Here is a 15,161-nt window from a genome sequence, read left to right on the forward strand (position 1 = left end):
TATATAAAAAGAGAAACTTCTGGGAAGGAAGAAATTATGAAATCCACATGTTAGAATATTGTAAACCAGGAACGAGTAGTAATAAAATTATTACCATCTTAGAAGAAGATAAATTGAAAGAACATAGCAGTAAAGGATATAACTTCATCCATATAGGATTAATACAAGTAGCCATAAAGCCTAATTTTAGAATAGGAATTAATCTGCCTATATTATTAACCTTAAGAGATACCAGATTAAAAAATTTTAGTGATTCATTAATAGGAATATTAGAAAGTAACTGTCATGATGGACCAGTTTTTTTTAATTGTTACCCAAATTATGCTATGAATCTAAAAAATGAATACACCTGGCAAGCCTTAAAATTGCAAGTAACATCTGATGAGACCATTATAAATGAGAAATATGATCCATTCGAAATAATCTATAGAATATATTATAAAATTACTAAAGTTGATTATGACTTTAGAGCATTAAGACAATCCTCAAAAGACGAAACGATAATTATGCATGCAAATCTAAAATGATCTAATATACAAACACCTAGAAGATTAAGACATGAAGAATTAAAAAGTCGTATGCCTGAAGAATGGATAATACCTGATGGTATTGAAGAACCACAAATACAAAATACTAGAATAAGGAAAATAATAAGAGAAGGACCTGATATTAGAATTAGGATGAATAAATCCCAATCATTAAGAATTCCTGATAATGTTGAAACTATTAGTCATAGAAATTCTATAGATAACTCATCAATAGGAAATATTGATGATATTGTAGGAATTGACAACAGAAGGCCACATATAGCCACTGCTGTATATAAATCACCTTCAGAATTTGATCCAAGGGAATCACAAGTTTTATCAGTAATTATAAAGGAAGAACCATTTGAGATTGATAAAGAGTGGATAAGACAAGATTTTAATGCTGATTATAATAAATCACTAAGAAATTGGTATTTTACCAACCATTCAGAAAATGAAGTTATTAGACTAAGAGAACTATTCTATGATTTTATGAAAGAAAATATAATTAGCTTATACTTCTTTCATTGGTACGTTAATTATTACTCTAAACCCGATAAGAAATTATGTCCTTTAACAAAGCCAACTGTTGTTTGGAAAACAAGCTCAGGATCAGTAATCGAATCTAAATATCCCCCTAAAGAAACTATTAAAATACCAATTGGAAAAGACTTAGAAGTTGAAGCAACACCCTATAAAGATAGCAAGGCAGATGGAAATATAGAAAAAAGAGATATTAAGAAATTACATCAGCAATTAAACTTTACTAATACCATGTTAGATATAATGAAAAATCAGTTAGGAAGAATGGAAAATATGGAAAAAGTTATTAAGGTAGAAAAACCCATAGAAAAACCTATATATAAATTACAAAGTTTAGATAATATTAACTTAAAATCTAAAGTGGAAACAGAAGTTGAAGAACTAAAAGAAAAACTTAGAAGTATTAGTCTAGGAAAATTAACAATTAATACATTGCAAAAGGAAGAAGAATTAGAACTAAATAAAATATCCTATAAAAGAGATTATCCTAAAACCAGAAATTATTATCCTAGACCATCACCAGTAGATGTAGGCCTAGAAGAACGAACACAATTAGTACAAAATAGTTTTTCAGGATCAGACTTAGTAGAATGGAATATAGATGGATTAAGTGAACAAGCCATTTTAGATCAAATGTGTAATATGACTATGGCTGCAACTGCCTATAAGATGAGAAAAGCCTCTGATAAAGAAGCAGCAATTATGATAACCCAAGGATTTACAGGACAATTAAAAGGTTGGTGGGATAATTTTCTCAGCCTCCAAGAAAAAGAATTAATTATTAATAGTATTAAACAAGAAGATCAGTCACCAGACGCTACATCCACGTTAATATATACCATTATTAAAAATTTTGTAGGAGATCCTAGTATTTTTAAAGATAGGATACATACCCAATTAATGAATTTAAGATGTCCAACTATGTCTGATTATAGATGGTATAAAGATGTTTTTATGTCAAAAGTTATGATAAGAGATGATGCACATGCGCCTTTCTGGAAAGAAAGATTCGTAGCAGCCTTACCAAAATTATTCTCTGAAAAAGTATTACAAAAACTACAAACACAGTTTGGGACCCAGATTCCCTATAATTCATTAACCTTTGGACAATTGCATAATATAATAGTACAAACAGGTATAGAAGTATGCACAGATACCAAGATACAACAGAAAATAAAACAAGAAAGTATCACGGGAAAAAGAGAGCTAGGCACTTTCTGCTACCAATATGGAATAACTCCTGAAAAAGCACCTAGTGGACAGCATAAAGTTAAAAGAAAAAATTTTTATAAAAAACCTAAATATAATATAGACAAACCCCTTTATTATGAACAGAAATATCATAAAAAATTACATAAAACCCCTAAAGGAAAAACCTAAATTTTCTAATAAGAAAAAACAAGTAACATGTTGGAAATGTAAAAAACAAGGACATTTTGCTAATAAGTGTACGACAGAACAAAAAATAAATAAAATAGAAAATAAAGAAATTAAGCATGCTTTGACAGCTATACTAATCAATTCAGAGTCAGAAGAAGAATCAAGTTATGAGGGTTCTTCTGAAACTGAAGAATATTTTATACAACAATTAGACTTTATGTCAGAAGAAGAGAGCTCAGGAGGAAATAGTGAAAAGGAGGAACAGGATAATAATAATTGTTTAGGAATAGGATTACGTAAATGTAGAAACTGTGAAAAAACTGTAAATGTTTTAACTAAAGAACAAACTTCTACACTAGTTAAAATAATTGACAAGTTAAAAGATACACCATTAAGGGATGAGTTTATAAAACAATTAGCTAAATTAGTTAAAAAAGAAGAAGAAAGTAAGCAAGAAATAAGACCAATAGAAATAAAAGAAATTTATAATCGTTTTAAAAACCCACAAGAAGAAGTTTCCCTTAATTCTCTCAAAGAAGAGATAAAAAGGTTAAAAAGAGAAGTTTCAGAATTAAAACAACAAAACATTAATATGGACTACAGATTACTAAAAATAGAAGGAGAAAACATAATAAAAATCCAAGAACAATCTTTGCAAAATAATGAAGGGACTAGTAATATAATAATTCCCGAGAATTATATTAACCTAGGTACAGAAAATTATATAAATATTTTAACATTATTAGTAAGTCAAAAATGGTTCACTACGATAACTTTAATAGTAGGAGAAGAAAAATTTGATTTAATAGCTATGGTAGATTCAGGAGCTGATGTTAACTGTATACAAGAAGGATTAATACCCACAAAATATTATGAGAAAACTACAGAAAGAGTCTTAATGGCAGAAAATGACAAAATGACTATAGACTATAAGTTATCTAAAGCAAAAATTTGTAAAAATAGGGTATGCTTTGCCACTACATTCTTTTTAGCAAGAAATATATCTCATCAAGTTATATTAGGAAATCCTTTTACTTTATTATTATATCCCTTTAATGTCGACATCGACGGAATAACTTGTACAAGAATCCCCAATCATCCTGTCCATTTTGAATTTCTCACAAGACCAAAACAGCATGAACTCAATATGTTACAACACCTATCTACACATGTTAGTGTAATGGAAACAGAAGTAAGACAAATTAATTGTTTGAGTCTAGAGAAAATTTTACAACACTTACCGCGTCAAGTTAATATTATAGAAAGGAAGACAAGACAAATTAACTACTTAAACCAAGAAGTTACACATAAAAGAATAGAAGAACAATTACAAACTCCGGAGATACAAGATAAAATAAAAGCAATTGAAGAAAAAATTAAGACAGAATTATGTAGTTTAAATCCCACAGCCTTTCAACATAGAAAATTACATGAAATATCTTTACCATATGAAGATGGGTTTAATGAAAAAGATATACCAACAAAGGCAAAACTGATACATATGAACAAAGAGTATCTAGAATATTGTAAAAAAGAAATACAAGAATATCTAGATAAGGGACTAATAAGGCCTTCAAAATCACCCTGGAGTTGTACAGGTTTCTATGTGATGAAAGCATCTGAAATAGAAAGAGGTGCTCCAAGATTAGTTATCAATTATAAACCTCTAAACAAGGTATTAAAATGGATTAGATATCCTTTACCAAATAAAAGTGATTTAATTAAAAGATTAAATAAAGCAAATATCTTTTCAAAATTTGATTTAAAATCAGGATATTATCAAATTGCAGTAAAAGAGGAAGATAGATATAAAACAGCTTTTATAGTACCATTTGGACATTACGAATGGAATGTAATGCCTCAAGGATTAAAAAATGCCCCAAGCGAATTCGAAGAAAAAATGAATAATATATTTTATCCTCATATAGAATTTACTATAGTATATCTTGATGACGTATTAGTATATTCAAAAGGAATAAAGCAGCATATATATCATTTAGAAAAATTCATGAATATTATAAAAGAACAAGGATTAGTTTTATCAGAAAAGAAAATGAAAATTTTTACAACTAAAGTAAGATTCTTAGGATATGAAATTTATCAAGGAACCATAGTACCAATTAAAAGAGCCATTGAATTTGCAGATAAATTTCCAGATGAAATAACTGACAAAAAACAACTACAAAGATTTTTGGGATGTTTAAATTATGTAGCAAAATTCTTACCTGGAATAAGAATTACATGCGTACCTCTTTATAAGAGACTAAGAAAAAATCCACCTCCATGGACAAAAGAAATGACTTCTACAATAATAAAAATAAAAAGTGCAGTAAAAGAAATACCTTGGATAAGTATACTAGACCCATCGGCTAAATTAATTGTAGAAACAGATGCGTCAGAATTAGGATATGGAGGAATTCTTAAACAAATACCTCCTAGTAGCTCAAAAGAACAAATAGTAAAATATCATTCAGGAATTTGGAACCAAGCTCAAAAGAACTACCCCACAGTCAAAAAAGAAATACTTGCTATAGTATTATGTGTTTCAAAATTTCAAGAAGATTTATTTAATAAAACCTTCTTAATAAGATCTGATTGTAAAGCAGCCCCAAATGTTTTAGAGAATGATGTAAAAAATTTGGTTTCAAAACAAATATTTGCAAGATGGCAAGCTATTTTATCATGTTTCGATTTTACTATTGAACATATAAAAGGAGAACTAAATTCGCTCCCTGACTTTCTTACTAGAGAATTTTTGCAGGGAAAGAATGGAGCAAGAAGCAGCCTCCAGTGAAGATTATGGTCAACCTTTTGACCAAATAAAAGAAACAAAATTACCTATTACTGTTATACCAGCAAAACAATTATCATTAAGACCTATGACAATGTCACAGGTTGTAAAAGCTGCACCATCATCGTCATCACCTTCTAAGAGCCCTTTAATTACTACTGATAATAAATTCACATTATTACAACCATCTGACCTCTATAATACTCAACCCTTGAAAGAACAATTTCCTTACTATGAAAAACCCAATCCTATAAAGATATTAACCATTGAAAAAGAGTGGTTCAAAAAAGATAGAAAAACCCTATACAAGACCATTTTCCCAAATACTTTCCATTATATTCCTATTAACCCACAAAAAACCCAAAAATTTTATGAATTCATATTAGTAGACACCGAATCCATTGAGTTAACACATTACAGAGATTCTAATACCAAGCAGCCTATTTATTCAAAAATAAAAATTATAAAGTTATTATCCTTGCAAGATTGGGAAATACCCCCATATCAGTCTAAAAGCTTCTCATTAAAATTTGAACCTCAGAACTATACCTATTATGATTACCAAGAAGCTTGGAATCATATTTTATTTCTATCACCAAATCCCCATTCTTGGTTCATTTGGTTCAGAAAGGGGATATCATTACAATTTCCCAAATGGTTTCAAGCATGGTTCCAGAACACACACACACACACACATATATATATATATCCTGTTTATTTTAGTTATTGCCTAGTGTATCCTGGAGCTATCTACAAGGTTTTACATATATTATATTTTGTTCTGTTCGTACCTATGCGTTCAGTTATCGTGTGTGAACGCTTCGCGTTTCATCCGCTTTATGCAATTTGAGCTTTTATTCCTTTACAGGGCTTCTAGTATTACCATTTCTTTGTTTCTCTCTCTCTCTCTCTATATATATATATATATATATATATATATATATATGTGTGTGTGTGTGTGTGTGTGTGTGTGTGTGTGTGTGTGTGTATCTATATATAATATTATATGAGCCTTAGAATTGTCGTGACACTTTGTTATCATTCGCTTTACGGTACGAGATAAGGCTTAAGGTAACGGGGAGTTACAAAAAACCCTTTTTATGGAAAAAAATCTATAAGGTTGGAAAAAAGACTACACCATGGAACATGGCTTACTTTCTAATGTAGTACTTCTTTAAGTTACACGCATGCCAAGAACTTAGGAGTTCTTGTCCTTGCAGGTCGGACACATTGTAGTAACCTTTCGCTAAGGCTTTAATGATCTTGTAGGGTCCTTTCTAATTTGCTGCTAGCTTCCCTTCACCTAACTTCTGAATTCTGATGTCATTTCGAATTAGTATGAGGTTTCTTGTGGTGAAGCTTCTTTTGATCACCTTCTGATTATACTTTAGGTCATCCTTTGTTTTAGTGCTTCCTCTCTAATCCGAGCTCGTTCTCAGACTTCTGGGAGGAGGTCGAGCTCCTCTTTTCGTGCCCGGGTATTGGCCCCTTCATTGTGGAATGTAACCCGAGGTGATTATTCAGTGATTTTTATGGAGATTATGGCTTCTATTCTGTAAACAAGTTGGAAATGAGACTCCCCCATTGTGGAATGAGGGGTCGTCCGATATACCCATAAGACTTGAGAAAACTCGTCTGCCCATGCTCCCTTTGCCTCTTGTAGTCGGTATTTTAGCCCGGCCAGTATGACTTTATTTGCTGCTTCAGGTTGTCCATTGGCCTGAGAATGCTCCACCGATGTGAATTGGTGCTTTATTTTAAAATCGAGCACCAAATTTCTGAAGGTTAAGTTAGTAAACTGGTTTCCATTATCCATGGCGATAAAGTGGAGAACTCCTAACCTTGTGATAATGTTCTTGTAGAGGAACTTCCAAATTCTTTGGGTTGTGATAGTTTCTAGTGGTTCTGTCTTGATCCATTTGGTAAAATAATCAAATTCCTACTATGAGGTATTTGTCTTGTCCTAGAGCCTGGAGAAATGGTCCAAGGAGATTGAGTCCCCATTTTGCGAATGGCCATGGTGAGGTAACACAAATCAGTTCTTCAGGAGGTGCTACAAGGAAGTTGGCATGCTTCTGACAAAGTGGGCATCTTTTAACCAACTTAGCAGCTTTTCTTTGCAAGGTCGGCCAGAAGAAGCCGGCCCGGTTTATATGTCGGACTTCACCTTTTGAGAATTGTGCTATTTGTTTTTGTGCTTCATCTAAGTGTTTCCTCATGTTAGGGTCCTTGACTTCATAGGTACCGTTAATATGTAAAGTTACCACTTGAGTGTCACTGAACACTACCAGCATTTCTGCTTCCATTTCTTTAGCCAATTTCAAGCCAGCAAGTAAGGCTTCATACTCTGCTTGATTATTAGAAGCAGGAAACTCGAACCTTAGTGAAAGTTTCACTACAAGAAAACCAGGATTTTGCTACGCTTTTAAAGCGTGGCGAAAAGTGGGAAAAAGCGTAGCGATAGCTTTTTGCCACACTTTTTGAGCAACCGACACCTTTTGAAAGGGTCACAACTGCTAGCGTGCCGGTTGCTCTATCGCCACGCTTTTAGTGAACTATGGCCACGCTTATTTTGTCGCCACGCTTTTATCTATTGCCACGCTTCTAAATGTGGCCGTATGTGAGAGGATATGGCTACGCTTTTAAAGCATGCCAGTAGCTAGATATGGCTATGCTTTTAAAGCGTGACAATAGCAAGAGATACGACTACGCTTTTAAAGTGTGACAAAATCATGAGATATGGCTACGCTTTTAAAACGTACCAGTAGCTAGAGATATAGCTACGTTTTTAAAGCGTGCCAATAGCTAGAGGTATAGCTACGCTTTAAAGCATGGCAAAAAGTGGCTACTGTATGGAATAGCTACCTTTTTAAAGCGTGGCTATAAGTTTGTTCTAAGTTCAATTGTTTTTTTTTAATCTTCATAATAAAATCTAACAAAATTCATAAATAATGTAAAATTTAAACAATATAAAACCTTCATAACAATTTTAATTACTATTAACAATATAAAACCTTCATAAACTTGTACACCAAATATAGTGGTTGATCACATGACAAGCTCTAACAAAAAATCAAAGTGATAACAACTACCCATAACTTTGTAATACATACATTACAATTCCAACAACTATTACATTATCTACATCCTCTAAAATCTACAAAATACACATTAAAAACTACAAAATACCCTTCCTTCTTGTGATGTCTTGCTGGTCATCTGAGATATCATAGACCAACCCTTTCCATCTGTCCGTATCTGTCTGCTTGTCCTCATCGATCGCCACAATCTTGAAGTCTTCCAGAGGAAACCTTGCTACTGTTGTGGATTCTTGATGTAACCTTCTTCAAGCTGCTTCCGAAGAAAGCTGATGAATTGGGAACTGATGAAGCCACAGCTCCAGAACCATTCAAACTCATCTGCAATGTAAAATTACATTATTCTCTTGTTATTTAAGAGTTACTACTCTATTCAAAATTCTAATCCAATTTTTTTAACTATACAAGAAATCATGAACCGCATCTAAATATATTGATAACTCACAAATTAATGATCTGTATGTATCCATAGTCCGCATGATCATTATTTTTCTAATTTAGTATCTATAACTGATTACTAATTCACACTGCATCCAATCCAATTACTATCCTAATCTTATACATAGTTTAAAACTAGAAGTGATAAATTGAGCGAATAAAATTAATTGAAAGTAACAAAGTAAGGTAAAAGTATCATTCTAGAGTTCCTTTGACAGCTCCTATGGTTGAAACTGAAGTAGCCATGGCTGTGTTATCGTCTTTGTAGCAGCAGAGAGTAATTGCACTTACTACAGAGGAAATAATGAACACTATAATGAATACTCATGAGTTGGGAAAGCAGTCCCCACCACGCTCAAACCGTTTTCCCCTATTTTTTAGCAACTAGAATCTGTGACGATTGGTCAACCTTAAGTTCAAACTATAGTAATCTAATTATATACTGCACGGGTAAGACAAATCCATTTTTCTCCAATATTCAACCAAATGGCTAAGTGGACAGAAAAGAAAGTAAAAGAATAAGGTGGAAACAGTGTTCATGAACTCATAGATCTGTCAAATTCCAACATGAAGTATCTTTTTACATCATCTTTGGTAGGTTTGCAACCACAGCGATCATGTCTGAAAGTGAGATATGAGAATTTAGCATGTGTAATGCAAAATAGCAACCTCCTCCAACTTGATCTCACTAGCCTAATTCAGGAGAACATCATGGAACTCATAAGTGAAAAAACATCAAGGGGAGACATAAATATAAAGAATCAACTGAATATACTTTGGGGATTTCATGTAGTTATCCCATCTGTGTGCACGATTTACGACTATCTTTTCTAACTAAATTAAGTGATTCATTTCCCTCTACTAAGCCTTAAAAGTAAAACCAAATAGAAAAATAGATCTTCATGATTCTAAAAGTCAAAATTCCTTTTGTTATTCACTGATTCTACAAACTCAAGTACTCCAAAGGGTTCTTTGTTAAGTAATAAGTAGAACAGAAACTTCTGGTAAAGGACTATGTACAGCTTCAGTAACTTACCTCACTAAAAGGTTCTTTAATATCATCTCGCTCAACACTGCTCTCCTGAAAACCATAGACACAAGCATTATTACACCACTGAAGTTCTTACCAGTTCCATCAAGGAAGCATGAACCAGCAAATTCTACTCACAGAGTTAGGAAATATGACCATGTCTACATTTCCTGGAACCTCAAGAAGCAACTGCCTCAAAGAATACTCTTGAGCACCCACTGGGTGTATTAATTCATCCGTATCAAGGTGAAGAATCCACTCCATACCAGCATCCTGATGTTTAAACGTGGAAAATATTATGTTAATTATCTAAAGCACGCACCAAATGATAACAACATTTATTGAACAGTGTGTGCTACAAAACCATTTTTCCATGACAATAGCCATCTCCATATTGAAGGATTGCTTCACAAAATGTTCGTAATTGCATGATTTATAAAAGAAACCTGCTAGCCATGTCTCATTCCAACTTCAGCTGATGCAACCAACAATGTAAAGAATAATAATAACAAAACTATCTCAGGAGCTGAAAATTTAGGGTCTCTCAGGAATTGAAAATCTCAAGAACAATCTACAATTTGTAAACTAAAAGAAATAAACTCAACAGATAAGAGTTGTTAAGAAATTGGTAAAAACCTCTTTGCTTGTTGCTCTTCCAGCTCCTTTGTTCTATATACAACCTTGACACCCTGATGAAATAAGATAACCAAATAAAAATAATATATTATTAAGGATTAGAAAATCAGAAAAGAAAAACAGATCCAAAGCGGCCACATCTTGACTTACTTGTCACAGCCTCCGGAGAAAACCGGTGTTCCATCATCCTTCCAAGTGGAGCACAAAACCTTAAACAATAAAAGAGAACACTAATTATAATGCCATCTCAGTCCAAAAGAAATTTCCAGTAATACCACTAATAATAATTATTTCTTTTCTTTTTTTTAATAAAATGAGCTGAAATTCATTACTGGTTGGTCATGAGATATTGAAGCCTTGGGTGTGCTATTGATAACAGTTCCATTCCTTGCAATCTCCCAACATCGAACCTACGATATTGACAAAAGAAATTCACCAAAAAAAAACATTTGTCTATCAAACAATTAAACACAACATAAGTGCCTTTTCTTCCCATAAATTTAAAGAGCTGGTTTAGTTTCAGAAGTATTTTCTGTCACCATTTCTTCTTTCTAATACTAATTACAAAAAACATCATATCACTTTCAGTTTTTGAAGTTAATCGTAAAAGCAAGAAACACCAAAAAGATAACATTGTGACAATTTTTCTTTTGTGAACTAACATTAAAAAATAGAAATAACACAAAACATTAACAATAAAATATGCCCTAATATCCAAGTCCAACTCAAACCTAGTTATCCTATGAAGTAGCGACAACAAAATTGGCCTTGGGACTGAAAAAATGCTGGAAATTGAATCACCAGGCGGCTGGGTTACCTAAAAAAATGGCAACCACAAATTAACAATAACCAAAATGATAATAATAAAGAAAGTGGACATTTTGAAGAAAAACAAAGACAGAATCTACCGAAAGAAAGAGAAAGAAGATTTTAATAAATCAATTCAGAGTTTAATAACATCAGTTCTATTCTATTCAATAATTCCATAGCACCCAAAAATAATATTAACCAGAAAAAATAAATCAATTCAACTAACACATTCAACATAACACAACCACAACCAACTCATATGCACTGATTTGATTACAGAGACTTGCTACCTAAAATTAAACTTCAACTCTTTTTGTTATCTGGTTTGATTATAGACTTTAATAAATAGGTCTTACCAACTCTCAAAACCAGCAACGAAGCATCGATGGAAGGGGCCCCGGCCTGCACGAAAAAGGGAGTGGCGCGGAAGGGGTTAGGGGTTTTCAGCGACGGAAGGGAGCAGCGGCAAAGGGAGCATCGACGGCGGGTTTGCGACAGCAAGTGAGCAGAGGGAGTCACCGCCTGAGAGAATCACCACAGAAGGAGGGTTAGGGATGCCGGAAGAGGGATTTCCGGCGGAGGCATTGCGAGCGCAGCGACGTTCTTCACGGAGTGTCATCCTCGCAGAGTTAGGGTGAGGGTGAGGCACGATGAAGAGAGGGTTAGGGTGAGGCACAATGAAGAGAGGGCTTAGGGTTATCTTCTGAACGAAATGGGGCTTAATGTTTAAAGGAGGAGTTTGGACTTAGGGTCTTTGAATGAAGAAGGAGCAAGCTCGTTGAAAGGTTTTAATTTGAAGTTATAACTTTTAAGACATTTTAATTTGAAGGGTACGTACGAGCTCTTTGAAAAAATTTTTTTGGGGTAATCTTTTGGCCACGCTTTTGAAGCGTGCCAAAAGGCTTTTTGGAAACGGCTATGCTTTTAAAACACCACAATAGTAAACTCCTGTCGCCACGCTTTAAAAGCGTGCCAGTTTCTCTCTATGACTACGCTTTTTAAGTGTGGCAAAAAAACGTAGCCAAATCTCGCATCAATTGCCACCCTCATAAAAGCGTGCCCATTGATCCTTTTCGCCACGCTTTTGAAGCGTAGCAAAAAAAATGTGGCCAAATCTCTATTCAATCGCCGCTCTCATAAAAGTGTGGCCATAGACCACTTTTGGCCATGCTTTTAAAGCTTAGCAAAAAAAAAGTGTGACCATAGGCCTTTTTTCTTGTAGTGTTTTATCTGAGTTCCTTGCCCACTTTCTAAAATAACACCTGCTCTACTACTAGCTTTATTGGATGACCCGTTCACATACGGGCTCCATGTAGTTGGACTTCCTCGGCTTTCAGTGTATTCACCAACAAAGTCAGCGAGATATCGGGATTTGATTGTGTCCGAGCTTCATATTTTAAATCAAACTCGGACCGTTCTATAGCCTATTGTAACATTTGCCTTACTAAGTTCGTCTTTTGTAGGATGTGTTTCATTGGTTGATTAGTACGGAACTTTATGGTATGAACTTGAAAGTAAGGTTTGAGTCTTCTGGAAGTAAGGATGAGAGCATATGCAAACTTTTCTATCTTTTGATAGTTTAGTTATACTCCTTGTAAAGGTTTGTTGACAAAGTAGATAGGTTGTTACCCGTTTTCATCTTCTTGGACTAAGGCTGAAGCTATAGCCTGGCTTGCCACTGCTAAGTAGAGAATGAGCTCTTCTTCTACTATATGTCAGGATAAGTATGGGGTTGTCCCAGGAAGGATTTGAAGTTTTAGAAGGCTTTCTCGCACTCTGAGGTTCACTCAAATTGCTTCCCCATTCTGAAAATTGAATATAAGGATAATGATTTTAGTGCTGACCCAACTAAGAATCTAGATAGTTTCGCTAACTTTTTATTTGGTTGTTGAACTTCTTTAAGATAGGTCGAACTTTTCATATCTAGTATGGCTCTGCACTTGTTCGGATTAGCTTCTATACCTCTTTGACTTAGCATGAAGCCTAAGAATTTTTCCGCTTCTACTGCGAAGGTGAATTTTGAGGGTTTAACCTCATCTCATGCTTCCTTATTGTAGAAAATACCTCAGAGAAATCAGACAAACGCGCCAAGTCGACCTTGGTTTTGATAAGCATATTGTCCACATATACTTCCATAAGTTTCCCTAAGTGGGAGAAAAACACCTTGTTCATCAATCTATGGTAGGTGGCTCTTGCATTATTTAACCCAAAAGGCATTACTACGTAGCAGTAGTTAGCTTTTGGAGTTATGAACGAGGTCTTCTGTTGGTCCGGCTTATACATCGGGATTTGGTTGTATCCCAAGTAAGCGTCCATGAAGGACTGGTATTGATAGCCGAAGGATGATTCGACCAGGGCATCAATACTGGGAAGAGGGTATGGATCCTTGGGACAAGCCTTATTGATGTTAGTGTAATCGACACACATTCTCTATTTTCCGTTTTGTTTCTTTACTAAGACTACGACATTGGCTAGCCATAATAGATACTTTACCTCTCTTATAAAACCTGCTACTAATAGGGCTTGAACTTGTTTCTCCACGACCTATGTTCTTTTGGGACCGAGTTTTCGCCATTTTTCCTGGATCGGCTTGGAACCCGAGTAGATGACAAGTTTGTGGGACATCAGGTCGGGATCTATTCCAGGCATGTCGGAGGCTTTCCAAACAAAGAGGTCGGCCCCTATATTCATTGTTTCTTCAGGATGATCCCCAATTTGCACTTCTACTTTTTCTCTAGGTTGGGGACGTAGTTCTTCTCGAGTTCGGACACTTTCAAGCTCAATGGTGTTGACTTATTTTCCTCCAGGACTGCCTTTTAAATTAAGGCTTTCATTGTAGTTTGCGTGCTAGTTTCTGATCTCCCTTTATGGTGGCAATTCCATCTGTTGTGGGAAACTTCATGCATAGGTGGGGTGTAGAGACAACAGCTGTAAGTCGGTTCAAGGTTGTCTGTCCTATTAAGGAATTGTATGCCGAGGCAATGTCAACCACAATGTAATCGATGTTCAATATCTTTGACTTTGTACCCTTTCCAAAAGTGGTGTATAGAGAAATGTACCCAAGAGGTTGGATCGGCGTGTCCCCTAGTTCGAAAAGGCTATCCGAGTATGCATTTAGATCATTTTCTTCTAGTATGAGCTTGTTAAAACCAGGTTTAAATAGTAGTCTGCCGAGCTATCCTGATCTATTAATGTTTTGTGGAGGTTTGCATTGGTGAGAATCAAGTTATCACCACGGGGTCGTCATGGCCAGGTTTTACCCCTTGAGCATCTTCTTTAGTGAATGAGATTGTTGGTAAGTCGGGAGATCAGCTATCTTCTCTGACTTGGTACACTTCTTCAAGATGCCTTTTCCGTGATGATTTAGATATTCCTCCTCCAACAAATCCTCCATTAATAATGTGTATGTGGCGTTCGGGAGTTTGAGGTGAACGTTCTGGTCGTCCCCCTTCTTCATCTCTTTTTATGTTCCTTGGGTCGTCCGACCTACCTGCTAAGTACCTATCTAGTCAGCCTTCTCTGGCTAACTTTTTTATGACATTCCTTAAATCATAACAGTCATTGGTAGAATGTCCATAGAGTTTGTGGTACTCACAGTATTCTGTTGGGCTTCTAGCCTTTTGTGTTTAATTGGTCGAGGAGGTGGAAGCTTCTTGATGTGACATATCTCCCTGTAAATGTCTACGAGAGAGACCCAAAAATGAGTGTAATTATAATATCTTCAAGGTTTCTCCGAGTTGTATTCTTCCTTTTTCTTGACTTCTTTGTATCTTTCCCGAGATGGATAAGCCAGGCTAGGTCTCGTAAGTGGTTCTCTTAGTCGTGAGTTCTCCTCCATGTTGATATATTTTTCTGCCTATTCTTCTATTTCGTATAAGGAAGCCAGGCGTCGCTTGGATATGGATTGA

Source organism: Arachis hypogaea, chromosome 3 (genome assembly GCF_003086295.3).
Source record: "Arachis hypogaea cultivar Tifrunner chromosome 3, arahy.Tifrunner.gnm2.J5K5, whole genome shotgun sequence".
NCBI lineage: Eukaryota > Viridiplantae > Streptophyta > Magnoliopsida > Fabales > Fabaceae > Arachis > Arachis hypogaea.